The sequence below is a fragment of the Lissotriton helveticus genome, chromosome 9 (assembly GCF_964261635.1).
Source record: "Lissotriton helveticus chromosome 9, aLisHel1.1, whole genome shotgun sequence".
NCBI lineage: Eukaryota > Metazoa > Chordata > Amphibia > Caudata > Salamandridae > Lissotriton > Lissotriton helveticus.
This window is the reverse complement of record NC_136070.1, coordinates 1279671577-1279698645: the sequence shown is the minus strand read 5'-3', so window position 1 is coordinate 1279698645 and position 27069 is coordinate 1279671577.

The window sequence follows — 27069 nt, the reverse complement described above, 5'->3', positions numbered from 1 at the left end:
AGCCTAATGAACTCTTCCTCCGACAGGTTCGGAATTACTGCCAGGGTCACACCGGACCCACTGCTTGACAGCAGAGAGGTGGAAAGGGTGGAAATTTGAGGAAAAGTTTGATAGATGGTGCGAACCTTTTCCACGAAAAAGGTCGCTAGCTCATCACATTGGCGTGCAGATGATATAACAGATGCCGCAGCTTTCCTAGTCCTAAGATCTTTGAGAATCTTAAAGATGCATTTAGCTGGGTTAGGACTTGGCCTGATTTCATTTGCATAATAGGCAGAACGAGCTTTACAGATAGATCTATGATAATGTTTGATTTTAGCCAGATAACATAGCTTTTTTCCAGACTCGTAGTCCTTTCTCCAGTCCCGTTCCGCTTGTTTGCATGCTTTCCTTAGCACAATCAGGGAGTCGTTATACCAGGGGCTGGTGGTAGAGGTCCGCCCCTTGACCCATTTAGCGGGGATAAGGGTGTCTAAGCCATAGTCTAGGTCGGTGTCATGCGAGGATCCCAGAGGGTTGGCAGCGAGGAAAGTATGGAAATCTTCCAACTTCAATTTACGCCAAGGGCGTTTGAAGACCGACTTTAAAGTCTCTGAGTTAAGAGGCTCCGTGAGCGAAACAGACCACTCCACCAGAGAGTGATCGGTCCAGCCCCTAGGTTTGGGTAGCTCCACCTTTAAGGATTGCAGATTAGAGAATAGGGGGTCCAACAGGTGCCCAGCTAGTTGCGTAGGCCCAGATATTAATTGATCCAGCTGTAACGCCGCCAAATCTGCAAGTAAGCTGCAAATGGCACTGTCCTGGGTTTGATCAAAGTGGAGATCACGGGTGACGTCTATCCAGGTGATGTAAATACCGAGACAGTTATTTCTGTATGAATGTGCCTTTCCATTGTGTTGTATTGTAATTCCATTCATAAAGCTCATCGGAACCTTTTGAGGTGCCGAATACACACATACAGACACGTGGCATACAGACACACTGTATTGTGGAGCAGGGCTTAGTTGGAATAGTGTTGACTTGTAGCTTTTGATGTCTTGCGTGAAAAACTAGAGTGGCAGCTTATGTAGTGGTTAGTGCTTATCTTTGTGCAAATTTGAGGCCCATAAAATCCTACCTGGCAAATCTAAGTTCACAACTGACGCTAAGCATCAAATCAAAACATTTTAATATTGTGAAGCACATTAGACTCAACAAGAAAGACAGACCGTTGTTACGTTTTGAAACCATAATGGTTTATTAAAGGTTCAAATTGTTTACAGATTCAAAATCATCCCAATAATCAATACATGCATGCATTATTAAAAATGCAATTCAAATAATTCAATATAAGTAGAAAGGACAAACTATTATAAAGTCACCTCAAAGGAAAATGTCTCCATCACCCTGATAAACACAACAAGGAGTACTGCATAGTACATATCTGAGGTGTTGTGATACTACCACCCCCATGCGAACCCCAGACTACATCGCCAGAGTAAGCCCATCTTCTGAGTAAGCCGTAAACTGCCCAGCCATGAACCCCCCCCCCCATGTGAGCAGGAGCACGCTTGTTTAGAACCTCAAGAGAAGGACACCTCCTTTCGCTTGATAGGAGCTGCCCTACTCAAACATCCGGCATCTACTGTCTCCATGAGATCTGGCAGATCCCAATCCAGCCACCATCAGTTACTCCCTCTTGATGATTGATCACTCAGAGAGCCATACAACCATCTTCTCTCGGTGTTTGGGCAGATGTTGGATCCACCGGTATGGAAGAAGGTAGACCCTGTTCCAGGAGTAACTCCGTCGAGCTCTGCCGGGCAGTGAATGTTTCACTGAATCAATTAATGAATGAACTTCCTTGCTGTCATCTGACCTCAAGTCCGGGACACAGAGACAATGTTCCTCCTTAATTACATGATGGCTACAGGCACTATGCACTTCTCTTTCCCAATTCTCTCTCTCGACATGTACAATCTATTGAGGATGATATCTTGAAGGGTCCAAGGCACTGTTCACTTCCCTTTCCCCATTCTCTCTCTCGACAGGGACAATCTATTGAGGATGGTACCTTGTTGGGTCCAAGGCACTGTGTGCTTCTCTGTCCCCATTCTCTCTTTCGACTGGGACAATAAATTGAGGAGGATACCTTGTTGGGTCCACAGCCTTTCTGTCTAGCATAGTCTATCTACCACCCTCTCTCCAGGCATCAGTTTAGTTTCCAAGCATTAGAACGGGCTTTGGGAGCTTCACTCCAGGATCTGCTGTTCATCCTTCCACAGTGGAAAATGGCCAACTGTGGGGTTCAGAGCTACGTGGAAGCTTGCTTTCTGGTCCACCATGGGGGGCTCTGGACTGGCCGTGCAGTCAAGAAGTAGCGCCAATAAGGTTTCACTTTATTAAAGAATGTGGGAACTATTTCAACGGCCACCCTCCTTCATTCATTGGGAGAAAAGACCCCTCATCTAGGGCATTTGAGGGTCACTGGGGAAATTAATGCTGGGAAGGGGCTTTCCAGAGCATTACTGGCACTATTATAAGAATTACAACACCAGCGAAGACAAGGATGATGAGGAGGCGGATGACGATGAGTATGATGATGTCATTGCCTTTAATATTCTTCCTACTCACCATCCTTACAATCCTCATCCTCCATTAGAACTGTGGATCAGATGTGCCATTATTACTGAGAGACGCCTGAAATACAGGCATAAAAGCACGTCACTAACAGTGATATCAAAATCTACTTGTGACTTAACTACTCACCTGTAATAAGTAAATGACATATCTGCGCCTCAGTAACAAACTGCTACAGTTGAGTAGTGATGTCACCAGCCTCTCCCAGAGCAGCAGGCAGCATGGAAGGCAGCTGGGGGGGGGTGGAGTTACAGCTGCTGTCTCAGCAATGAAGTGCACAGCCAGCTGTTCACAACCTCTGGACGGCGGCTCCTGCCAATACCAGTCCTTACTGGGAAATAGAGATTCAGGGCGGCATCTTTACTTCTTCCACGGCCAGCACGTGTTTCAGGAACACGAGAATGTATCTCCGTGTAACAACTAATTGTCAACTTCAGGTGTTTTTCAAGAAACATATTAATCTACTTAACTATATTCATGCAATAAGTTACAAGCATATACGGGTGTGTTTATTTTCACACTTCAGAATCCATGTTTACTCCTTCCAGCACCTCCAATGTTTCTTTTGTGCGCAAGAAACTACGGTGTATGATTTTGGGGTGCAGGGTGACGGAGTGACCTTGTATTAGAAGGAATTAAATAGACTAGGCCATACACTGGCAGGATATTGCAAGTCACCTCCAAATTCTGTAGCCTCATAAGTAGGGCTCCCTGTTTTCCGTTTTTATAGATTTTTACAGATGAATACAGACAGAAAACAGTGTGTTTCCTTCATGTATTTATTTTTAAAAGTGGAAAAATACAGATAATTTTGCTTCTTTTGAGAGACTCTCAATGCTGAGATTAATTACTTTAAGGCCAATATCTTTACATACTGCCAGCATTGGGAGTTAGAAAGCTGAACGACATTTGCTAACATCATTGCATATCTCAACATGTATATGTGCTATTATGGGATTTTTGTTTTCCTGTGGGTTTGTTATTTTATTATATTTTTTCTGTGTAAAGTGCTTAAACCTGACAGGCATCAATGTATGACTGTGGCTTTATCTGTTAAATATGTGTAGAAATATACGAGGTATAACCTCTTCTGTACTCAAAACTTAAAACAAATATGAAGAAATACAAATAAGATGGAATAAAAATAAATATGGATAAATACAGGTGGAAATGTTCGTACGATAAATACGGTAAAACCAGGAGCCCTACTCATAAGCGCTCTAGTTCAGACGTGAGACGCCATACCGTCATGGAGCTCAATGTGACGTGTGGTATAGACGGCACTTTATCCAATATAAATATGGGCAAGGAGGATGTCTTCCTTGGGTTAGGCCCTCCAGCTTTGGGCTGGTGGCGATCTGAGAAGTGGTCACTGGCCAACCCAGGGCCTCCGTGGCTGGACAACCCAGGGCCTCTGTAGCTGGACAACCCAGGGCCTCCGTGGTTGATCAACCCAGGGCCTCCATGACTGGACAACCCAGGGCCTCCGTGGCTGGACAACCCAGGGCCTCCATGGCTGGACAACCCGGGCCTCCATCTGGACAACCCAGGGCCTCCATGGCTGGACAACCCAGGGCCTCCATGACTGGACAACCCAGGGCCTCCATGACTGGACAACCCAGGGCCTCCATCTGGACAACCCAGGGCCTCCATGGCTGGACAACCCAGGGCCTCCATGGCTGGACAACCCAGGGCCTCCATGACTGGACAACCCAGGGCCTCCGTGGTTGAACAACCCAGGGCCTCTGTGGCTGGACAACCCAGGGCCTCCATGGCTGGACAACCCAGGGCCTCCATGGCGGGACAACCCAGGGCCTCCGTGGCTGGACAACCCAGGGCATCCGTGGTTGATCAACCCAGGGCCTCCATGACTGGACAACCCAGGGCCTCCATGACTGGACAACCCAGGGCCTCCTTGGCTGGACAACCCAGGGCCTCCTTGGCTGGACAACCCAGGGCCTCCGTGGCTGGACAACCCAGGGCCTCCATGGCTGGACAACCCGAGACCTTCATGGTTGGAAAACGCTGGGCCTCCATGGCTGGACAACCCAGGGCCTCCATGGCTGGACAACCCAGGGCCTCCATGGCTGGACAACCCAGGGCCTCCATGGCTGGACAACCCTGGGCCTCCATGGCTGGACAACCCAGGGCCTCCATGACTGGACAACCCAGGGCCTCCTTGGCTGGACAACCCAGGGCCTCCTTGGCTGGACAACCCAGGGCCTCCATGACTGGACAACCCAGGGCCTCCATGACTGGACAACCCAGGGCCTCCGTGGCTGGACAACCCAGGGCCTCCGTGGTTGATCAACCCAGGGCCTCCATGACTGGACAACCCAGGGCCTCCATGACTGGACAACCCCAGGGCCTCCATGGCTGGAAAACCCGGGCTTCCATCTGGACAACCCAGGGCCTCCGTGGCTGGACAACCCAGGGCCTCCATGACTGGACAATGCAGGCACCTTGTGTTATGTTTAGAGGGACAGTGATTTAAACGCCCGAGAGTTCTAGGAGACTTGCCGGTCCTCACCTCTGCCCCCAGTGACCTGAGCAGTCCCGCGAAAGCTTCCGCCCTGCTGCTGCATACAGGCTGAGTCCTCCTGCCGCCGCACTGCAATCCCAACAGCGGCCGCAGTAGAGAGAAACTCGCCTTCCCAGGGGGCCGTGTCAGCGCGCATTGGAGCGCGTCATCATCAAGCGCCAGGCGGCGCTACAAAACGGGGTCACGCCCGGCCATCCAGGCACCTTGTGTTATGTTTAGAGGGACAGTGATTTAAACGCCCGAGAGTTCTAGGAGACTTGCCGGTCCTCACCTCTGCCCCCAGTGACCTGAGCAGTCCCGCGAAAGCTTCCGCCCTGCTGCTGCATACAGGCTGAGTCCTCCTGCCGCCGCACTGCAATCCCAACAGCGGCCGCAGTAGAGAGAAACTCGCCTTCCCAGGGGGCCGTGTCAGCGCGCATTGGAGCGCGTCATCATCAAGCGCCAGGCGGCGCTACAAAACGGGGTCACGCCCGGCCATCCAGGCACCTTGTGTTATGTTTAGAGGGACAGTGATTTAAACGCCCGAGAGTTCTAGGAGACTTGCCGGTCCTCACCTCTGCCCCCAGTGACCTGAGCAGTCCCGCGAAAGCTTCCGCCCTGCTGCTGCATACAGGCTGAGTCCTCCTGCCGCCGCACTGCAATCCCAACAGCGGCCGCAGTAGAGAGAAACTCGCCTTCCCAGGGGGCCGTGTCAGCGCGCATTGGAGCGCGTCATCATCAAGCGCCAGGCGGCGCTACAAAACGGGGTCACGCCCGGCCATCCAGGCACCTTGTGTTATGTTTAGAGGGACAGTGATTTAAACGCCCGAGAGTTCTAGGAGACTTGCCGGTCCTCACCTCTGCCCCCAGTGACCTGAGCAGTCCCGCGAAAGCTTCCGCCCTGCTGATGCATACAGGCTGAGTCCTCCTGCCGCCGCACTGCAATCCCAACAGCGGCCGCAGTAGAGAGAAACTCGCCTTCCCAGGGGGCCGTGTCAGCGCGCATTGGAGCGCGTCATCATCAAGCGCCAGGCGGCGCTACAAAACGGGGTCACGCCCGCAACGCGGGACGCGAGCGGGACGCCCGGACGAAGCCCGGACAAAGGGCAGGCCGTCTGTGGCCGTCCGAGGACGCAGAGGTCGGGTTGGGTCCACCGCCCTACCATTTCAGCCAGCGAATCAAGTAGGAAACAACATTTGAATATTATTATTTTTTTTTTTGTTTTTATCTATCCCTAAATGTGCAACTTAGGAGTAACAGAGACAAACCACTATCGGCCATTGAGATTTACAAATAACTATATCTAACTGCCAAAATTTGACTACCTGTAATATGACCACGAGAGGCAGCAGAAGTAAAACCGCCGCAGGAGCAGCGGCAGTCATAGGGCCAATAGACAGTTTTATAACCAAAACACATGACGCCATTGATCTGAGCATCTCACTGTTACAGCGAAGAATATCCCATGACTTGAGTATTGCTAAACGCTCCTCTTTAGGAAGCATTCAACTCGCTATCACACCTGCCAAATCTAACACAACCAACTCAGTCATAATACAAGAAACCCAAAATGACCCTCAGACATTAACAAATGAAGTTGATCTCTCAGTGTCAGATACTTCTACTAATTGCGATCTGAGTACAGACCTAGAGAGATCCCCAGCCCTCAATGTGGCCTCAACACCTGAAACTGTGAATGATACACAAGTGAACGAATCAACTCACATACAAGGGGGAGCGATTCCGAAACCAAGTCATCAACTGACTTTAGCCGTCCCTCGGGCTTCAAAGAACCGCCAACGCGTGAGACAGCAGAAAAGTAGGGAGGCATCCAATGAAACACATCAACCTCCGGGGACCACAGATATAAATGTAGGGGAGGAACATAGGGACAAGCACGAAACTACCATAGGCAGCGATCACCTGATTGAGCGAATTGGGGACCTATTAAGTATATACTTGTCACCAGTCGAAACTAGGCTTGCCCGACTGGAAAAACGAATTGAAGAGCTAATATCCCTAAACATAAAACCAGCACTGACTGTCCCCCAAAATAGTACTGTATCGCGAAACCCTAAACCAAATAGCAGCAATGTGACTATCCCCCAACCAAAACCCATTCCTGGTCCAGTAACTATCTCAAAACAGAACCCTTCCAGCAATAATTTAACAGTTGTAAATAAGCCCCCATTACCAAACACTTCTTCAAACACTTCTTCTTTCACTCCCACAACGAATATCCATCGAGCTACTAACCAGCTAGGGAACTCTCACATACCACCCCAAAAAGGATCACAGGTACCAACGCAATCTAATCGTATGGCTGCAAAGAGCCAACAGCCGCAGACATCATATGAACAACCATATAGGTCACGACAGATCCCTACACGCATTACCCTCCCCCCTGAATGTGGAGCCTACGTAATTGTATTGGTAAACATACCGACACTCAAACGCGAGCAGAGTGAAACTACATCGTCCCTGAAAAACAAAACAATACATTGGTTAAGTCTGAACTGTAACTTTCCAATAGAATGTGCTGGGGAAGTCACCCATACCCAAAGAGTAGGTTGGGTAGGCCCCTTACGGAAAAAATTCGAGGGGGATTGTGTAGTGATCACCTTCAGAAATCCACAGTGGGCCGAAAAAACACTAGCTAAGGCCCCCTCACCCTCCACATGGGAATTTAACACAACCCTTCTCCCATTGGGCTACTTTTACAGGCATCTACTAAATACAAATAATAACATTTTTCCTATCCCCATGAATCCGTTCCCCATACCAATGAATCCGCTCCCAAAAGGGTCCTTTTCCTCTGACTCCTATCCTCCCATACCCTTCCAGAACTCCAAGTTCCTTTACCCAACAGGCTCGGTCCAGTGGCACCAGAGTCAAACACTCATTCCTACTGCCATACATCCTTATCTTTCCGAAACCTCTTACCAAGAGAATGGAGATAATCGATGGAGGCAGGCGTCTTTGCCACAAGCTGCCCCTTATAATATTCCGATCTATAATAGGTTTAATGCTCTTTCTGGCTTAGACGTCAACGATTGACTCCCCAGCTTACATACTAATAGGGAACTTCCACAATCCTCCAACATAGAGATGACCCAGCCTATTTCGATCCCTGACACAGTTAACTGTTTAAAAACAAAGCATCACAAGACAGATGCTCTGGTGAATGTAACATCGACTCCTGTTTTCCGGGAACTTGAAGACCCGATATCTGATATAAGCAATTTAGCTGATCCCGCCCCAAATACTTTCCAGATCTATTTTACTTTTTGGAATATTGCAGGCCTTTCCGCAAAAAAGACAAACCCTGGCTTCCTGAGTCAGATCAATTTGAGCGGTTGTATCTGCCTCCAGGAGACTTGGTCGATAAGGCCAATACATATGGTGGGCTTTAAAACCTTCTGGTCACCTGCAAAGAAATCAATCTCTGGTAGAAACAGTGGAGGCTTAGCCACCTACATTGCTAACACCCTTCCTTTGGAAGAGGTACTCCCCCTAAGACTAGATGTGAACTTCCAGATTGTAGTACTAAAGGTTACTAAACAAAGACTTTACCTAATTGTGAACTTTTATAATAATCTTTCTCAGGCTGATATGACTGCCCTCCTCCCAGAGATCTCGGCAATACTACAAGAACAACGTACAAAATACATCAAACAGTCATACACGATAATCTGGGGAGGAGATTTTAATCTGCACCTATGTAGTAACAGCAACAATAACAAGTGTGGTATCAGTAATGAGGCCGATATAAACCTTACGCACTTTACACACTCTAATATGGGAGAAACGATGACTGAAGTCATGGCTGAACTAGAGCTAAGTTTTGCTAATGAAGTAAAAACTCCATCTGTTCCTTTTCAGCCCACATTCAATGGAAGAGGTCTAATAAGCCTAATTGACTTTATATTAATTTCGAAACCCACAGGATGTACCATAGAAGATTTTGAGGTCCTTAAAAATCCTTTAAGTGACCACTTTCCAATTACCATGAGTCTTGCTGAATTAAAAACAAAAAAATCATACGACATCATGACTGCTCTAAACCAACGTGAGCTAGCATTAGGCTCCGTGAATGGTTATACTTTAAAGTGGGGTAGTATCGATAAGGAAGTAACAACTAGAAAAATAGTCATACACAACCAAGTTGACATCACAAATTGTCTGGACCCTACTATACAACCAAGAGAAGTCATAAAGAGCTTCCTGGAAATTTCAAAAAGTATTCAAAAAGAACTAACCAGAACCCAGAAACAACAGCCACAATCGAAAAAAGGTTGGTTTAATACAATATGCACAAAAGCATCCACACGCTTAAAGGAAGCATTAAACAGTGACTGCAGGGACAAAGTAGAAATCAGTAGACTCAGTTGCCCTAAACAACAGGAAAAAAGAAATAAAAACTGAACTATGGTTACGACTTACCCAAAGCTCGGAACTAAAAGATAGCACCATGTTCTGGCAGGCAGTCCGTTCCCCATTCTTAATAGACAAAGACAATTCTCCCTCTATTGACGTTGCTATAACTGAACAAGAATGGGTCAGACACTTCACAAAAGTCTTTTCAAGTGACCTGATAGAAGACGTAGATCAACCCGAAACTCTGTCACCCATCATTTATCCAATAAATCTTCAGTTTTCTCACGAAGAGGTTCAAAAAGCCTTAAAATTCTCAAAAATAGGCAAAGCCCCTGGACCGGACGGCGTTCCTGTTGACATTTTTAAACATCTCTCAGATTTATGGACTTCTTTGTTAACCAACGTTCTGAACGCCACTCTTGAAGTGGGTCTTTTAGATTCCTGGAGAACATCGACGTTGGTACCAATATTCAAAAAAGGAGACCGAAACAGTCCAACATGCTATAGGCCTATCTCCCTCCTGGACTCGCTAGGAAAAATGGCAGGACGAATACTCCTTGAGCGACTCCAGGATTGGGCCACCGACAACAGTATTATTTCAGATCTACAATACGGTTTCCGGGAGGGGCTAGGTACAGTCGACCAGGCCCTAAATCTGTCCTTATTGGCGGGCAAATATGTGGAAGCCAAATGCTCTTCTCTTCATATGGTATATGTAGATCTCTCCGCAGCGTTTGATTGCGTGGCACACTCAACGTTGTGGAGTACCATTCTGAAGATGGGAGTCCCCACTCCAATAGTGGACTTTCTTCGTGAATTGTACACAGGCACTACAGGAAGGGTAAGATTCGGGGTGAGAGGTGAGCTTACGGACACTTTCAGGGTGGAAAAGGGGGTCAGGCAGGGGTGTGTACTGGCCCCCTTTTTATTCACCCTTTACACAAATGGCTTGGAGGCTGCTATGCTTCAAGGCAGTAAAGACCTTCCTTTGATAGCTCGTCGGCAGATACCAGCTCTCTTATATGCCGACGATGCTGTCATTCTAGCAAGAACACCAAATGAATTGCAGCTGGCCCTGAACAGATATTGCACCTTCATGGCAACCCTGAATCTGAAACTAAACATAAAAAAAACTTATACAATGCACGTGGGGGAGAAAAGAAACGCGAAAAGCAGGAAACTGCTCGTACAGGGCGAACAACTGAATAGGACCACAACCTATCCTTATTTAGGGATCATGATTGACGACAAATTTAAATGGAATTCGGCCATCAACGCAAGGAAACTCTCATTTCTCCGAGAGACTTCTTCATTAAAAACCTTTGCACAAAGACTGGGGCAGCGACCACTCAAAGAATTGCTACAAATATATAACTCAAAATGTATAAGTACGGCAACATATGGGGCAGGGATATGGGGCTTCGCAAATGTGGATTCAATACAAAAAATTGAGAACTCCTTTCTGAGATACCTGCTAGCGGTGCCAATAAGTTGCTCCACCTATGCCTGTCACGCAGAGCTGGGCATTGAGTATATAACAGACATCATAAAATTGCAACCAATAATGTTGTGGCGCAGAATATGGGTCACTGACCAGTGCGAACTGACTAGGGCGATTATCCAAGACATCCTAACGCTGGATCATTGTAAGAAAATCAAATGGGTCTCCTATGTCAAAGCGTTATTAACAGATCTAGGCTACAGGAAGTATTTTGACCATCCATTACTGATAAAAGAAATCTCAAAAAAGAACCTAAAAAGAGAGTGCCTTGCACACCTGCGTCAATTGCGACTATTATCTGAGATCCATAAACCATCTGTCCAACACTCTTTACTAGTGCAGACTGTGTTTATTGTTGAACCCTATTTGAACTTCAAACTGACACAATATGAAAAAATGCTGCTCACTCGCTTCAGACTTGATTTGTTTCATATAATGGTTGCATCTCCGAAGCAAAATGCCTGGACGTCTACATTTTCCTTGTGCCCTTGCGATCTACTGTCCCCGCAAACAACGATACATACAATGCTATTCTGCAAGTTCTTTACTGAACCCCGTAAACGCTGGATACTGCCTATCTTGAAATTCTGGGGTCTTCGACAGTGCCGTCCTGCATATCTGGCACTCCAGTATCTTGAGAGCGAAAACTATGCTAAAGCGATCGTACTTTTTCTTAAATTCTGTATACGTCATCGTACAAACCTTTGAGTATGAACAATATTGCAGATTTGCACTAATGAAAGGATCTTAGAAAACAGGAAAACTGTATGTTACTATAAGATCGTAAAACTTGCACAAATTGAGATGCTTCTGCTCTTCTTAATTGTTTTTACAATGTATTTTTTTTAACGATTTTTTAAACTTTTATAATTCTTGTAAATCTGTTTATTGTGAACTTTTATGGCGTTTCTCTTAAAACTGCCGAATAAAGTTATTATTGAATTGAATTGACTGGACAACCCAGGGCCTCCGTGGCTGGACAACCCAAGGCCTCCATGGCTGGACAACCCAGGGCCTCCATGACTGGACAACCCGGGCCTCCATGGCTGGACAACCCAGGGCCTCCGTGGCTGGACAACCCAGGGCCTCCGTGGCTGGACAACCCAGGGCATCCATGGCTGGACAACCCAGGGCCTCCGTGGCTGGACAACCCAGGGCCTACGTGGCTGGACAACCCAGGGCCTCCGCAGCTGGACAACCCAGGGCCTCCGTGGCTGGACAACCCAGGGCATCCATGGCTGGACAACCCAGGGCCTCCGTGGCTGGACAACCCAGGGCCTACATGGCTGGACAACCCAGGGCCTCCGCGGCTGGACAACCCAGGGCCTCCGTGGCTGGACAACCCAGGGTCTCCATGACTGGAGAACCCAGGGCCTCCGTGACTGGACAACACAGGGCCTCCATGGCTGGACAACCCAGGGCCTCCGTGGCTGGACAACCCAGGGCCTCCATGGGTGGACAACCCAGGGCCTCCGTTGCTGGAAAACCCAGGGCCTCCGTGGTTGGAAAACCCAGGGCCTCCGTGGCTGGACAACCCAGGGCCTCCGTGGTTGGACAACCCAGGGCCTCCTTGGCTGGACAACCCAAGGCCTCCATGGCTGGACAACCCGGGCCTCCATCTGGACAACCCAGGGCCTCCATGGCTGGAAAACCCAGGGCCTCCATGACTGGACAACCCAGGGCCTCCATGGCTGGACAACCCGGGCCTCCATCTGGACAACCCAGGGCCTCCGTGGCTGGACAACCCAGGGCCTCCATGACTGGACAACCCAGGGCCTCCGTGGCTGGACAACCCAGGGCCTCCATGACTGGACAACCCAGGGCCTCCATGACTGGACAACCCGGGCCTCCATCTGGACAACCCAGGGCCTTCATGGCTGGACAACCCAGGGCCGCCGTGGCTGGACAACCCAGGGCCTCCGTGGTTGGACAACCCAGGGCCTCCTTGGCTGGACAACCCAAGGCCTCCATGGCTGGACAACCCGGGCCTCCATCTGGACAACCCAGGGCCTCCGTGGCTGGACAACCCAGGGCCTCCATGACTGGACAACCCAGGGCCTCCGTGGCTGGACAACCCAGGGCCTCCATCTGGACAACCCAGGGCCTCCATGACTGGACAACCCGGGCCTCCATCTGGACAACCCAGGGCCTCCATGACTGGACAACCCGGGCCTCCATCTGGACAACGCAGGGCCTTCATGGAAAGATTAATATTCAAGATATTAGGAGGATCCAGTGGTCAAAATAACATGACCCCCCACACACCCCATGTAGTTGTGGTGAGAGGCCGCTCAGACTCCCATATCTAACAGATACGCATAGCCTTGTTTTGAAATGTGGGCACCTGTAGGCTGGTGCCCCCCCCCCCTCCCCCTCGCAGCAGGGGTCTGTGTTATGCCTCTGGGAGAAGCAGGGGTCCACATCTAACATCTGGCGAGGGGAGCATGTATCAGGTTTAAATCAGATACTTTCTTATCTTTTTGTTGCAGTTTTACATAGCGCCAACTCCACCCGAAGGGAATGCAGCGCTTTACGCGAGCACCAGTCACATTACACGAGGTCACATTCATGTTTCCGGCACGAGGAGGTTCAGGGATGGTCCCAGAATGAAACACATCCGGCGTCCTCCACTCCCGCCCTCCTCTGCGAGCCTGCATCCTCAAGGTCATGACCTCGGAGAAGGGCCACCCCTCGGCTTCAGGTGCGTGGGCATCTCTGGCACTATAGTGGTGCAAAGAAAGCCCTTCAAGAGTGCTGGGCCCCCTCGTTAACCTGGTGCACGCACTGGTTCATTTATATGTTCACGTGTATGTCCATTCACGCATTCATTCGCGCAGGCATCTTCGATCATCATTAACGCTCATATCGACGCATGCAGACACTCGCATGTTGCTTCAGTCATTCACATGTATGTATTCATTCAGATGTGCATTAAAACATTCCTCCACGCATCCGTTCACTTCTCCACGGGTTCCTTCATCCACCCACTCCGGGTGATCCTAGCCCCCCCAGCCCCCTGCTCTCTCCAATGGCCCTTGTGACAGTAGGATGGCGGTACACAGCGCCTAGAGTCGCTATGGCCGAGCATGAGGCGCTGTCCCAGCCGTCCGTGTTGTCCACTCCCACAGTGCCGGGGCGTGTGCACGTGCAGGGGGCTCTTCCCTCCATCATTCATTCATTCATCCATCCATGTGCTGGCCCTTGTGAAAGTCGGACGGCGGTCACACAGCGCCTAGAGCCGCTATGACCGAGCATGAGGCGCTGCACGAGTCGTCCGTGTTGTCCACTCCCGCAGTGCCGGGGCGTGTGCACGTGCAGGGGCCTCTTCCCTCCATCATTCATTCATTCATCCATCCATGTGCTGGCCCTTGTGACAGTCGGACGGCGGTCACACAGCGCCTAGAGTCGCTATGACCGAGCATGAGGCGCTGCACCAGTCGTCCGTGTTGTCCACTCCCGCAGTGCCGGGGCGTGTGCACTTGCAGGGGCCTCTTCCCTCCATCATTCATTCATTCATCCATCCATGTGCTGGCCCTTGTGACAGTCGGACGGCGGTCACACAGCGCCTAGAGTCGCTATGACCGAGCATTAGGCGCTGCACGAGTCGTCCGTGTTGTCCACTCCCGCAGTGCCGGGGCGTGTGCACGTGCAGGGGCCTCTTCCCTCCATCATTCATTCATTCATCCATCCATGTGCTGGCCCTTGTGACAGTCGGACGGCGGTCACACAGCGCCTAGAGTCGCTATGACCGAGCATGAGGCGCTGCACCAGTCGTCCGTGTTGTCCACTCCCGCAGTGCCGGGGCGTGTGCACGTGCAGGGGCCTCTTCCCTCCATCATTTATTCATTCATCCATCCATGTGCTGGCCCTTGTGACAGTCGGACGGCGGTCACACAGCGCCTAGAGTCGCTATGACCGAGCATGAGGCGCTGCACGAGTCGTCCGTGTTGTCCACTCCCGCAGTGCCGGGGCGTGTGCACGTGCAGGGGCCTCTTCCCTCCATCATTCATTCATTCATCCATCCATGTGCTGGCCCTTGTGACAGTCGGACGGCGGTCACACAGCGCCTAGAGTCGCTATGACCGAGCATGAGGCGCTGCACCAGTCGTCCGTGTTGTCCACTCCCGCAGTGCCGGGGCGTGTGCACGTGCAGGGGCCTCTTCCCTCCATCATTCATTCATTCATCCATCCATGTGCTGGCCCTTGTGAAAGTCGGACGGCGGTCACACAGCGCCTAGAGTCGCTATGACCGAGCATGAGGCGCTGCACCAGTCGTCCGTGTTGTCCACTCCCGCAGTGCCGGGGCGTGTGCACGTGCAGGGGCCTCTTCCCTCCATCATTCATTCATTCATCCATCCATGTGCTGGCCCTTGTGACAGTCGGATGGCGGTACACAGCGCCTAGAGTCGCTGTGGCCGAGCATGAGGCGCTGTCCCAGCCGTCCGTGTTGTCCACTCCCGCAGTGCCGGGGCGTGTGCACGTGCAGGGGCCTCTTCCCTCCATCATTCATTCATTCATCCATCCATGTGCTGGCCCTTGTGACAGTCGGATGGCGGTACACAGCGCCTAGAGTCGCTATGACCGAGCATGAGGTGCTGTCCCAGCCGTCCGTGTTGTCCACTCCCACAGTGCCGGGGCGTGTGCACGTGCAGGGGCCTCTTCCCTCCATCATTCATTCATTCATCCATCCATGTGCTGGCCCTTGTGACAGTCGGATGGCGGTACACAGCGCCTAGAGTCGCTATGGCCGAGCATGAGGCGCTGTCCCAGCCGTCCGTGTTGTCCACTCCCGCAGTGCCGGGGCGTGTGCACGTGCAGGGGCCTCTTCCCTCCATCATGTATTCATCCATCCATGTGCTGGCCCTTGTGACAGTCGGACGGCGGTCACACAGCGCCTAGAGTCGATGTGGCCGAGCATGAGGCGCTGCACCAGTCGTCCGTGTTGTCCACTCCCGCAGTGCTGGGGCGTGTGCACGTGTAGGGGCCTTTTCCCTCCATCATGTATTCATTCATTCATCCATCCATGGGCTGGCTCTTGTGACAGTAGGACGGCGGTAACAGCGCCTAGATTCGCTGTGGCCGAGCATGAGGCGCTGTCCCAGCCGTCCGTGTTGTCCACTCCCGCAGTGCCGGGGCGTGTGCACGTGCAGGGGCCTCTTCCCTGCATCATTCATTCATTCATCCATCCATGTGCTGGCCCTTGTAACAGTCGGATGGCGGTACACGGCGCCTAGTGTAAAAGGGAGGACGCTACCAACCAGAATATAAGGTTCTTAAGTATTGCCCGGCGGTGTCGCCTCTTGAACCCACAAGATATTTAACAAATGAAGAGGCAGGCGCTGGAGACTGGAAGGCAGGAAACAAGGTTTTATTTTCTCCGGAGGAGAAACACATCAGTTGGACAGCAGGTATCGTTCTGAGGTGCTCTACCCGCATCTCTGAGGCCTGGCCTCTTATACACAAGTTAATCACTTTATTGCATGAAACACATTCTCGTTAATACTTTGATGTACGAAAAGACATCCTCGGAATCTCCCCTTCAGGTCCGTTCCCACACATAGTTACAGTTGAAGTCCCCACCCCGGTCACAACAGGTGATGATTATCGCGCGGTTGGATATTCCGCCGATTCACGGAATGTGTGGGGTTCGATCGGATCTCGTAGGGTGAGGGCTTTGATCGACCCGAGGGTCCTTTAATGGGAGGAAGCTTCCTACTGTACTGGGGGTAATAAACAGTATCCGCAGAGCCAGGTGGTGGCCTGGGAACGAGGAAGACAAACAGGCACACAGGAAAAAGGGGTTTGTATCAAAAGGACCTGGGACCATGAAAGGAATGAAGGGAGGTGTCGTGCTGGGAACAGGATGGGATTCCGAGGCAGAGCTGCGCTGAAGAGGGGTTTATGACCCGAGACATGTGAGGGCGAGGGGGTTGTCAGCATGCGCGGGATATCTGCGAGGCTAGGAGAGGGAGAGAGACGCGCTGGTTATCAGAAAAGGGCAGGGAAGCCATGGTGTTCAAAATGGCGGCTGTTTACGTGCACGAAAGGGTTCGAGAAGAGCAAGAGGGCGCCGATAATGTTGACGGTTTCAGCCTAACTTTCAACAGTCCTCCCTTTTCAACATATCTAGCCAACTTGCTTACTCAATGTCAATTTTCATCAAATTCCTAACCTCGGTATCATACAATGCCCTCACGCGTTCGCTTCCAAAGTCCATAGTTTTGGGGAAAATACAACTTGCACATAAAGAACACAGAGGTGGCAGACATTGAATTCCTAAGCATAGACCACATATTACAACTACAGGAATCAGGATAATGGTGAGCAGTCTCCAGCCCCAGTTCTTAACGGTGTCCCAGAACCAACCACCAAGCGACCATTCTTCTTGTTCTTGGTGGACTTCTGAAGAGAGTCTGTGAAGATGTTCGATGGCTTTGTACACTGAGGGTGAGTTGTCCGGTATGTATGTACAACAGCTGGACCCAATAATGCGGCATGCTCCTCCACGGTCCGCCAGAACCACATCTAGAACAAGGCGGTTCTGAAGACCCACCAGACGGACCGCTTGGAGCTCGGCAGTGTTGTTAGCAAAGATACCAGCTGTGATGTTCATGGTTGTTTCAACTGCCTGAGTCAGATGTCGGATGGCACGGCTGTTTGCCATCGGGCCCCAGAGGGGGACGAGTCCTTTCATAGCATCGAGGAACTGCGCTCCTGTTGAGTCGGCTTGCTCAATGTCTTTGGCTCGTTTTTGTCTATGGTGATCCGCTGGGGCCACATAAGTCGGGGGAAGGACGAAGGAGATGAAACAAGTGCCCCCCCAGCCTTTGGGGAGCCAGGTGTAGGCCTTTGTGCCGCAGACGAATTACATGTTTGGGGATGACACAAAGGATGGTGGATCCGTGGAATCCAAAGTTCTGGTAAAGCGGCAAGCGCTGTGGCCCACCAGCTGTGTCCCAAGTCCTTCTACACACATGTGGCCTGTGACGTTGATGACCGACAGGGCCACAGTCAGAGTGGCAGCCGTTCGTTTCCGCAGATAAGAGAAGGTGGGTCTGGTTGGATTGTTAAACACCTGCATTTCGATTCGTTCCTTTTCAGGGATGTCCACGTGGATTGAGTCGCTGGGGGTCAGCGGGCAGAAGTGTGTCTTTGTTTTGTTCCGCCCGACCCCATGAGAAAAATGCGCTGCGGTTCTGCTGGAGGTGGCATTGTCCTTATAGCTTTCTTGCAGGAGGATCAGCCAAGCAAGGCAGGAGCCGTGAACAGAGAAAGGTGAAGGGATGAATGGTATCGAGTGTCCAGTGGCGTGGGGTAGCAACCCACAGATCCAACAGTTGGTGGCATTGGTGGCAAGATTGTGTTGGTGAAGTAGCTGCACGAAAGAGTTATTCCAAAACTCCTTTCGCCTTTCTCTTAGTTGAGGAGAGAGCGAAATCAGATAATGTTCCTTCATGGTGGTAGGCTGAGCAGTGGTTAGGAATGTTTCGTGAGCAGGTGCATGTTCTTCCATGATCCAGAGCGTGGTCATGAGGAGAAAGCAGAAGAGGATTGTGATGAAGAGTACAATTGTCTTTGAGCTGTGAAGTTTGTCTGTTCTTGGGTTTCTGTAGTGGGTATTTCCTGTTGCTTCCATCATCTTCTTATCTGGCGCTTCCATCATCTTCAAGGTGCTCGGTAGCGGGCAGAACCACAGACTTCGTTTAGTTCTCTCCCGGTGACCCTTGGTTGTGTCTAGGTCACCGTTCTGAGATTTCAACTCGGTCCGCGGCCTACTTAGCCGAAGCTCCCTCCTTTCGACGCAGGAAATACCCTTCTCTGGATGGCACAGTGGGATCGGAGAATTTTGAAAGTTCAAGCGCTTCAGTATCCGGATAGCAGGCCAGTGACGGTCGGTCCTTGTTCAGGAGCTCTTCTTGGTTGTCGATGTTTTCTGTCGTGGCTAGGGTCGAGGAGACCTTCTTGCAGTGGTGTGCATGCAGCCAGTGCCGCTTCCCCTCCACACGAAGAGCCGTCCGGGTGGTGATTAACACTTGCCAGGGGCCCGTCCACCGGGGTTCCAAACTCTTCGATCGCTGAAAATTTCGGATCAGCACGAAATCCCCAGGCTGGATGGTGTGGCCCGGACCCCTGGAAGCATCGGGGATGGCCTGCTGCACCTGCTGATGAATGACAGACAGAGTTTCAGTCAATTTATACAGATAATCAGACATTAGGACGTCCGGGACGTCATGAATGGAGGTTGGTTTTGGGGCAGACCAGACACTCATGGGTCGACCGAAGACAACTTCATAAGGAGTTAAGTGATGTCGGGTGGGGGTAGAGCGCATCGATAGTAATGCCAGTGGGAGGGCGTCTGGCCATTTCAGACCCGTGGTAGCCACTATCTTGGCCAGTTTAAGCTTTAGTGTGGCATTGTGTCGCTCAACAAGTCCGGCAGATTGGGGGTGGAAGACTGCATGAAATTTCTGTTTTATGCCCAATCCCTTTAAGATGAGCTGGATAACTTCGGCTATGAAGTGGGGGCCATTATCACTCCATAAATGACGACAGAGGCCGTAACGGGGGAAAAATTCCTTTAACAGTACCTTTGCAGTGGCCATAGCGGTGTTGTCACGGGTTGGATATGCTTCCACCCACTTGCTAAATGCGCACACCACAACAAGTACATATTTTAGGCCTTGGCACCTGTCTAGCTGGATGTAGTCCATCTGCAGGACTTCAAATGGGTGGTTTGGGACCCCAAATCCCCCCCGGGGTACTACAGTTCCTTTCCCGGGGTTGTGTTGCAGGCATATTAAGCATTGTTGGACCAGGCGTTTGGCGGAATCTGGGATTTTATCATTGTGCCAAACTCTGGAGACAAGTTCGATCATGGGGGCTGACCCTATGTGGGCAGGGGAGTGTGCCATGGTCAGTATGGGAATCAGGTATGAGTCAGGTAGCAACCATTTGTTTGTGGCTTTTGTCCGCCAGCAGCCTTCGTCATCTTTCACTCCCACCCGTGTCCATTCAGTCAGTTCGTGTTGTGTGCTAGCCGTTTGAATGTCTCTGATAGTGTCCTTAGCGTCAGTCCAGTTTTCTGCTTGTGACCTGGTCACGTACATACGTGTTGTCGTCCTATTTTCAGCTGTCGTTCGGGCAGTGATGTCGGCTAGCGCGTTTCCCTGTCCAATAATGTCCGTCACCCTTTTGTGTGCCTGGCATTTGATGACCGCAAGCTTTTTGGGGAGAAGGACAGCTTCGATCAAGGCGGAGACTAGATCCCCGTGTAAAATGGGTGTGCCGTGTGAGGTCAAGAATCCCCTCTCCCTCCAAAGGAGCCCGAAATGGTGAACCACCCCGAAGGCATACTGGCTGTCGGTGTAGATGTTCGCTGTGGTTCCTGCTGCTAGGATGCAAGCTCGTGTTAGGGCAATTAGTTCCGCTGCCTGGGCAGATCGTTGCGTGATGCGGGCTGTCTCGATTACAGCTCGAGCCGTGGTGACTGCATAGGCAGCGGAAGTGGTGCCATCGGGGAGTTTGATGCAAGAACCGTCCACCCACAGCTCCCCGTCGGGGTCAGGGAAAGCCGTGTCTCTGAGGTCAACCCTACTTCTAGTCTGTTCGTCTGTGAGAGTCACGCAGTCATGTATAGGGTGTACATTGGGATCGTTCTCTGGTAAGGGTAACAGAGTTGCCGGGTTCAGTGTGGTGCATCTTTTCAGGGTGATATGGGGTGCAAGCAAAGTCAGTTCGTATCCGGTCAGTCGTGCGCTCGTCAGGTGTTGCGTCTTGGTTTGGTTCAGGAGGGTGTCAACTGCGTGGGGTACCAATACCGTGAGGGAATTCGAGAGTACGATCCCCTCACTCTGTCGGAAGAGATTGCAGCAGCAGCCACGGCTCGAAGGCAGGCAGGTAAGGCCCTGGCTACAGGGTCAAGAGTGGCAGAGAAGTAAGCGCACGGTCGTTGTCTCGGGCCAGTGGCCTGGGTCAGGACGGACAAAGCGCACCCCTCCCTTTCGTGAGTGTAAAGGGAGAAGGGCTTTTTGTAATCTGGGGTACCCAGGACAGGGGCCGAACAAAGGGCATCTCGTAGTTCAGTGAAGGAGGTCTGACACTCAGGGGTCCAAGGGAGTGGGAAGGGGATGTCTTTACTTAGCAGAGAAAGCAGCGGTTTCACAATGAGGCTAAAGTTTGGTAACCACTGTCGGCAGAAGGAGGTGAGGCCTAGTAGGGAGCGAACCTGTTTCTGGGTCTTAGGGACAGGAGTTTCAAGAATGGTTCGGATCCGGTCGGGAGTGAGTTTCCTTCCTTCTTTGGACAAAAGGTGGCCTAGGTAAGTGACTTGGGGTTGGCAGAATTGCAACTTCTTCTTGGAGACCTTGTGACCATTTTCCGCAAGGAAGTGTAGGAGTTGAATGGTGGCGGTAACCGCTAATGGGGTAGTGTCGGCTGCCAAAAGGATGTCATCGACATATTGTACCAACACCACTCCATCGGGTAACTGGACTTGATCCAGTTGTCGTTTGAGGGCCTGGCTGTAGATGCTAGGGCTTTCTGTGTAGCCCTGGGGTGCTCGGCAAAACCTATATGAGCGGGCTTTTAGGGTAAAGCCGAAGAGATATCGGCTGTCTGGGTGGATGGGGATGGAAAAGAATGCATTTTTGAGGTCGATGACGGTGAAGGTGGTGGCAGTAGGAGGAATCAAAGTCAGGATGGTGGTGATGTCTGAGACCACAGGGTACTGGGGTACCACCACTTTGTTGATCTCTCGGAGGTCGATGATAAAACGGTATGCTTTCTCATCTCCCTCTCCCTGTTTCTTGATGATGGGCAAGATAGGGCTGTTGCAAATGTTGCTAACCACTTCCTCTACCACTCCTGCGTCTATCAGTGACTGGATAATCTTTACCAATGCCTTCTCGCCCTCGGGCGATATCCGATATTGTGGAAGTTTTGGGAGTGTTGCGTCTGGTCGGACAGTAATGTGCACTGGGTCAATCAACATACGCCCTACGTCCGAATCCGTTTTGGCCCACAGATACGGAGGCAGAGTGTCAGGCAGGGATGCGTCAGTGTCGGTGATGGAAAACATGTGTTGGGGAGAGCAATGTCTAAGCAGAACGGGGTTGTCGTAAAGAAACACTCGAACTCCATCTTGAGAACATCTGATCGTCGCTCTGAAGTGTTTTAGTAAGTCAAGTCCCATAATGGCGTCAGGGCTATTGGAGGAGAGCAAAAACGTGGTGTCAGTGGTGTTGTTTTCTACGTCAAAGAGAATCGGGGCAGACAAAGGGTTAGTGGAGGGCGTTCCATCGAAACCTGTCGATGTTATGAGTGAGCCAGACAAGGGTGCCCTTGGAATCAGTCGTTTAGATAACGCACTACGTGTTGCGCCAGTGTCTACCAGAAATGGAGACTTGGTACCCAGGACCTTAGCAGTGACGTAAGGGCCCTGCTGGTCAACATAGAGCTCGACTGGATCCCTCCCTTGCCCTTGGCTGTCCTATGCGAAGTCGTGGGCGTCCTCATAGTCGGATTGCTGATATTGGTTCTGCCTGGGTCGATCAAACGTATTTGGTCTGCCTGATCTGTCGTTAGTCGTGTCATTTGGGGGCCCTCGCTGTTGTCCCTTATTTCTCAGTCCATTTGCTATGTCCCTGGGGTCTTTGTTTTTGATTATTTCCAGAAGAACTGGGCACTGGGATTTCCAATGGCCAGTTCCTTTGCAGAAAGCACACTGGTTCTCTCTAAGGTCTGTGCGTCCACTGTAGGAAGTCAGAGTGCGGTCCTGGGGAAATGTAGTCTTAGGGACGATCGTCTGGTAGTTTCCCCGATATTGGTCTCGTCCTATAGTCACCCCTTGCAGTTTGGCAATCATCACCCTCTCTTTCAGGTCCTTTTTCTTTTTCTCTGTTGCCCTATCGTTTTCATTTTTCTGATGTTCATAATATTGGGCCATTTGGAGAATAGCTGTAGGTTTGGAGGCTGCCCAACTACTCTCGCTGGCCTGTAGTTTCTGGGAGATCTCCGATGACAGGCCCTTAACATAATTCTGGACAAACAGATGGTGTCCGGTTGCAGTGGTCATGTCCTGGCCGCTGTAATCGGAGAACACCGTTTCAAACCGGGAGAAGTATTCCGATACATCCTCCTGGGGTTTCTGGCGACAGGCTGTTACTATCGACCAGTCCACTTTCTTTTCTGGAATCAGGGTTTTTAATTTCTCTACGATTTTATCTGGAAGGTCTAGAATGGATTTCAAAGGCTTTTGTCCTGGTCCCCGTTGTTTATCCAGATCATCGAGTTGTGACCAGGTATGTCCAAACAGCTCAAGGTGGTCGACTTTCCGGATTTGCTTCCACACATCAGCTGGTAGACATAACCCGAAGAACAAGTCGATGTCAGCCAGGGTCATAATCGTTGAACCCAGGGCTGTACCCAATTCAGTATAAAAGGCAGTGGGGTTTTTACGTAGGTCGGGCAGAGATTTCCGGAATGTCAGAATCTCTTGCCGGTCCCAGGGCTGGTAGACCCAGTTGTACACTACCCTTCCTTTTGCATCCTGGTGGTTTGCATCATCGTTAGTCCCTGAACCTCGGGGCGGTACCCAGTAAGGGGCAGCCTCTCGTATTGGCATCATGGTGTTAGGTTGTTCAGTTTGAGGTTGTCGCGGGTTTAGTCCCCGATTCTCGTTCAGTGAGGTGGCGGAAAACCTCAAGCGTACGCGTAAGGAGGTCCGACACATCACACTCGCCCTCTTCCCCGATATCGACCTTCCGGTACAGAGTCGTTAGGTTCTCGGGACCTTTGTCTCGATATCGGTCCTCGTATGCATTCAAGACATGGTAACACAGTCGTACGGTAAAATGTCGTCTGTGACTCCCAGTATATGAGTTAAACACATCCGTGATGTGCTCCTCACCTTCCTTCCTTCCTTCCTATCAGTGCTCTTGCTATCCTGTCGATCCCTGCTCGCTCATCTTTGCATAGTCTGTTTGTTCTTGCAGGGCCAGCCCCTCGAGTCTCAGGGTCGCCTAACGTTGTCGTTGATGCAGTATTTAATACAAAGGGTTCGGCTGGCACAGAGGCCATGGGGGCCGAAGCTGTGGCGGTACTTTCGTTTGCACCTGGGGGTGGTGCGTGCTGCGCTAGGGGTTGGGAAGGGGCATATGGAGGGGGCATGTAGATGATAGGAGGACCTAACAGCAGATCCTCGTTGGCTCGTTGTTTCGAGGGTAAATCAGGGTAGAGCGTGGAGGAAGTTCTAACCGGACACTGGCTCGATGTTTCCATTTCTAGTTTCTGTTTAGCTTTCTCTCTTTCCTTTATCTCTTTTTCTAGTTTCTGGGCGGCTAGGTGGGCTGCTTTTCGCAGCTCTTTTCCCAACCTACTCTCAGTTTTCTTTTTACGTTGTTCAGTTTCTTTGCGCCACATGCCGAAACTATCAAGCATAGTGGGTGTTGTCTTGTTTTTACCAAGGGCTGTTTCTAGCGCTTTTATTTTATCATCATCGAAGGATCCTATCAGTGGCCACTGGCTTTCTCGATCCTTTTTCGTATATTTATGCCATAGTTTGCTATAGGCTATAGCGATCAATCCATGCTTCATGAACATGTCCTTATTAGGGGTGCCTTCCAGTGGAGCCGGATGGTCCATCTCTAATAAGCGGTCCGGGCTAAACAGGCTACTAATCAGTGGGGAGAAGACAGACATGACGGCTCGTAACGAGGGACAAAAAGTCAGCACTGCCTATCTTATCACTGTGTGCAAAGACTGGACAGAATATTTCTATTCTACGTTGTTTGCAGGCAGTGAATACCTCATGAATCAAATAACAAAAGACCAATAAATATTCAATGGGGAGAATGAGTAGGTCCGCAAAGATCTGCGTTACCTACCCCTTTCACTATCTGCAAAAAGGGAGGTCTCTTCCCTGTTTGCAGACAGAGAATCTCCAGAAAACAATAGTTTTGCGAACAACAGTTCAGTTTCAAGTAATTATTCAGTGGGGGAGAAAAAAATAGGCACGACGGCTGCCTTACCTATCCTCCACTGTTTGCAAAGAGAGAGCCTGTTGTTTCTCCGTTTGCAGACAGCGAATCTCCAAATAAATAAAAAGAGCAATACTAGTATTTCCTAAACAATCAAGCAATTATTTCGCAACTTGTCGTGTTTACACGACCTTACCCGGACCGCATGGACAGTTTCTTGTCTTCCGAATCCAGCGCCCGATCGTCCTCTCTTCTCCGTTATCCTCGCGGCACTCCTGATGGTTCCCAGTCAGGACCGTAGATCACTCGAGAGAGGTCTGTTCGGAACCAGTGAAGTTCGGATGATCGGCTGTCAGACGAGGGTCTATCGGACAGGCGCGCTCCCGATCGTTGCAGTCGTTCACTCTGTCGTCAGGACCTCTCCCACTGGATCCACGAGTCGCTGATGGGCCCCACGCTTGGGACGCCAATTGTAAAAGGGAGGACGCTACCAACCAGAATATAAGGTTCTTAAGTATTGCCCGGCGGTGTCGCCTCTTGAACCCACAAGATATTTAACAAATGAAGAGGCAGGCGCTGGAGACTGGAAGGCAGGAAACAAGGTTTTATTTTCTCCGGAGGAGAAACACATCAGTTGGACAGCAGGTATCGTTCTGAGGTGCTCTACCCGCATCTCTGAGGCCTGGCCTCTTATACACAAGTTAATCACTTTATTGCATGAAACACATTCTCGTTAATACTTTGATGTACGAAAAGACATCCTCGGAATCTCCCCTTCAGGTCCGTTCCCACACATAGTTACAGTTGAAGTCCCCACCCCGGTCACAACAGGTGATGATTATCGCGCGGTTGGATATTCCGCCGATTCACGGAATGTGTGGGGTTCGATCGGATCTCGTAGGGTGAGGGCTTTGATCGACCCGAGGGTCCTTTAATGGGAGGAAGCTTCCTACTGTACTGGGGGTAATAAACAGTATCCGCAGAGCCAGGTGGTGGCCTGGGAACGAGGAAGACAAACGGGCACACAGGAAAAAGGGGTTTGTATCAAAAGGACCTGGGACCATGAAAGGAATGAAGGGAGGTGTCGTGCTGGGAACAGGATGGGATTCCGAGGCAGAGCTGCGCTGAAGAGGGGTTTATGACCCGAGACATGTGAGGGCGAGGGGGTTGTCAGCATGCGGGGGATGCCTGCGAGGCTAGGAGAGGGAGAGAGACGCGCTGGTTATCAGAAAAGGGCAGGGAAGCCATGGTGTTCAAAATGGCGGCTGTTTACGTGCACGAAAGGGTTCGAGAAGAGCAAGAGGGCGCCGATAATGTTGACGGTTTCAGCCTAACTTTCAACACTAGAGTCGCTATGGCCGAGCATGAGGCGCTGCACCAGTCGTCCGTGTTGTCCACTCCCGCAGTGCCGGGGCGTGTACACGTGCAGGGGCCTCTTTCCTCCATCATTCATTCATTCATCCATCCATGGGCTGGCTCTTGTGACAGTAGGACGGCGGTAACAGCGCCTAGAGTCGCTGTGGCCGAGCATGAGGCGCTGTCCCAGCCGTCCGTGTTGTCCACTCCCACAGTGCCGGGGCGTGTGCACGTGCAGGGGCCTCTTCCCTCCATCATGTATTCATTCATTCATCCATCCATGGGCTGGCTCTTGTGACAGTCGGATGGCGGTACACAGCGCCTAGAGTCGCTATGGCCGGGCATGAGGCGCTGTCCCAGCCGTCCGTGTTGTCCACTCTCGCAGTGCCGGGGCGTGTGCACGTGCAGGGGCCTCTTCCCTGCATCATTCATTCATTCATCCATCCATGTGCTGGCCCTTGTGACAGTCGGACGGCGGTCACACAGCGCCTAGAGTCGCTATGACCGAGCATGAGGCGCTGCACCAGTCGTCCGTGTTGTCCACTCCCGCAGTGCCGGGGCGTGTGCACTTGCAGGGGCCTCTTCCCTACATCATTCATTCATTCATCCATCCATCCATGTGCTGGCCCTTGTGACAGTCGGACGGCGGTCACACAGCGCCTAGAGTCGCTGTGGCCGAGCATGAGGCGCTGCACCAGTCGTCCGTGTTGTCCACTCC